The following is a 2976-nucleotide window of genomic DNA, read 5'->3' on the forward strand; positions in this document are numbered from 1 at the left end:
AATTCTGAACATCTATGCCCCCAAAGCAGGAGCATTCACATTTATAAAAGAAGCATTAAAGATCAAATCTCACATCTAACCCCACAAAAGAATAGTGGGGATTTCAACACCCTACTGTCACCAATGAATGTGTCATCAAATTGAAACTAAACAAAGATACAATGAAACTTTCAGATGTATCAAAACAAATGGATCTAATTGGTATCTAAAGAAGCTTTCACCCCAAAGCAAAAGAATATACCTTCTTCTAAGCACCAAAACCTTCTCCAAGGCTGACCATATAATTGAGCACAAAGTAAGCCGCACAGACATAAGGAGATTGAAATAACCGTTTGCATCTCATTAGATCACCATGGATTACTGCTGAACTGCACCAATAGCAGAAACAACAGAAATATACTCATGAAAACTGAACAAATCTCTACTCAATGATCACTTGGTCAGGGAAGAAATTTTTTAAAACTTAAAGACTTTCTAGAATTCAATGAAAATGAAGGCACAGCATACCCAAACTGGTGGGTCACAGTGAAAACAGTGCTAAGAGGTTAATTCACAGCACTAATTGCCTTCATATAGAAATTGCAGAGCTCTTACACTAACAACTTAATAGCATACCAGGAAGCTCTAGAACAAAGAGAACCAAACACACCCAAGAGCAGTAAATGGGAGGAAAGAGTCAAACTCTGGGCTGAAATCAATTAGAAACATATAGTACAATACAAAGAATCAGCAAAACTAAGAGCTGGTTCTTTGAGAAAATCAGCAAGATAGACAAACCTTTAGCAAAACTAAATAAAAGGTACAGAGACAGCCTCCAAATTAACAAAATCAGTAAAGAAAAGGGAGACCTTACAAAAGTAGGGAACATGACAAATTTTTTAATCATAATAGCAATCTTAGTATTTACCAGAGAATTCGTACAGGATAAACAACCTTACAAATGCATTGTGTATGTTAAATCCTTTTTTCCAAGAAAGACAGTTTAGAACTCATGACATAATTCCTTTGGGAGAGAAAGCTTAGAAACATGGTGAATGTGACTAATCACTTACCCTTAAACATAGTCTTGGAACTCCTCAGAGAATTCATACTGTGAAGAAACCTCCCAAAAGCAGTTAATATGACAAATCCTTTAACAAAAACGAACATTACAATAAACAAAAATTATCTTAATTTTAGAACTCGTCAGATAGTCCATATAGGAGAGGAATCTAACATATGAAGTGAGCGAGACAAATCACTCACTAAGAAAGACTGCATACTTGAGAAAAACTCTACAAATTTAGTGAATGTACAAATACTTAACAGTTGACTCATTTTTTACAATACATCACAGAATACATGCATAAAAGAAACCTTTCCAAAGCAATGTATGAGGGAAAGTTTTTACCCCTGTACCAGGTATAAGAAACCATCAGAAAATTCATATCAGGCAGAAAACATTCCATAAGAAACAATGTAGCATGTGCTTTATCCAAGTTCTAGTCCTAGCAACACTTGAACCTCTATTCTAGAGAATTATTAACATGAGAGAAACTTGTGAAAGCCTTAAGTATGTTTGTTATTTGAAAAGCAGTGCTTTCCTGGACAGATCATGCTGAGTCAGCACAGTCCCCATAATAGAGGACCTTTATTGAAGTCGGGGGTTGGGGGAGGGGGGAGAAGCAAGGAAGAGGAAAGAAAGAGAAGGGACAGGGGCTCTCTCTTTTATCAGGTCTGCGACCTGGATAACCCAGATAATGACGTGAACAGGTGATATGGATGAGACATGCATAGAATCTTTAGCTCCCTGGGTACTTTCTCTAGCTCCTTCATTAGGGACCCTGTGATCTATCCAATAGATTACTGTGGACATCCGCTCATGTATTTGCCACGCATTGGTATAGACTCACACAAGAGAACTATATCAGGGTCCTGTCAGCAAAATCTTTCTGGTATATGCAATGGTGTCTGGGTTTGGTGGTTGTATATGGGATGGATCCCTGGGTGGGACAGTCTCTGGATGGTCCTTCCTTCCATCTTTGCTCCGAATTTTGTCTCTGTAACTCCTTCCATGGGTACTTTGTTCCAGATTCTAAGAAGGAATGAAGTACCCACACTTTGGTCTTCCTTCTCTATTTTCATGTGTTTTGCAAATTGTATCTTAAATCTTCTAAGTTTTTGGGCTAATATCCGCTTACCAGTGATTGTATACCATGTGTGTTCTTTTGTGATTGGATTACCTCACTCAGGATGATATCCTCCAGATCTTCAAATTCTTCATTTACCTAAGAATTTTAAGAATTCATAGTTTTTCATTGATTAGTAGTACTCCATTGTGTAAATGTTCTACATTTTCTGTATCCATTCCTCTGTTGAGGGACATCTGGGTTCTTTACAACTTCTAGCTAAAATAAATAAGACTGCTATGGGAAACAATGAAAGCATTCCTAAGATGAAAACTCATAGCTATGAGTGCCTCCACAAAGAAACTAGGGAGAGCATACACTAGCAGCCTGATACCACACCTAAAAGCTCTACAACAAAAGGACACAAATTTACCACAGAGAAGAGGATGGCAGGAAATAATCAAACTTAGGGCTGATATCAACCAAGTGGAAACAAAAAGAACTATTCAAAGAATCAACCAAACCAGGAGCTGGTTCTTTGAGAACATCAACAAGATAGATAAACCCTTAGCCCGACTCACTAGAGGGCACAGGGGCAGTATCCTAATTAACAAAATCAGAATTGAAAAGGAAGACCTAACAACAGAACCCGAGGAAATTCAAAACATCATCAGATACCACTACAAAAGGCTATACTCAACAAAACTGGAAAACCTGGATGAAATGGACAAATTTCTAGACAGATACCAGATACCAAAGTTAAATCAGGATCAGATTAATGACCTAAACACTTTCGTATACCCTAAAGAAATAGAAGCAGTCATTAATAGTCTCCCAACCAAAAAAGCTCAGGACCAGATGGGTTTAG

This window comes from Mus caroli, unplaced genomic scaffold (assembly GCF_900094665.2).
Source record: "Mus caroli unplaced genomic scaffold, CAROLI_EIJ_v1.1 scaffold_14896_1, whole genome shotgun sequence".
Taxonomy (NCBI): domain Eukaryota; kingdom Metazoa; phylum Chordata; class Mammalia; order Rodentia; family Muridae; genus Mus; species Mus caroli.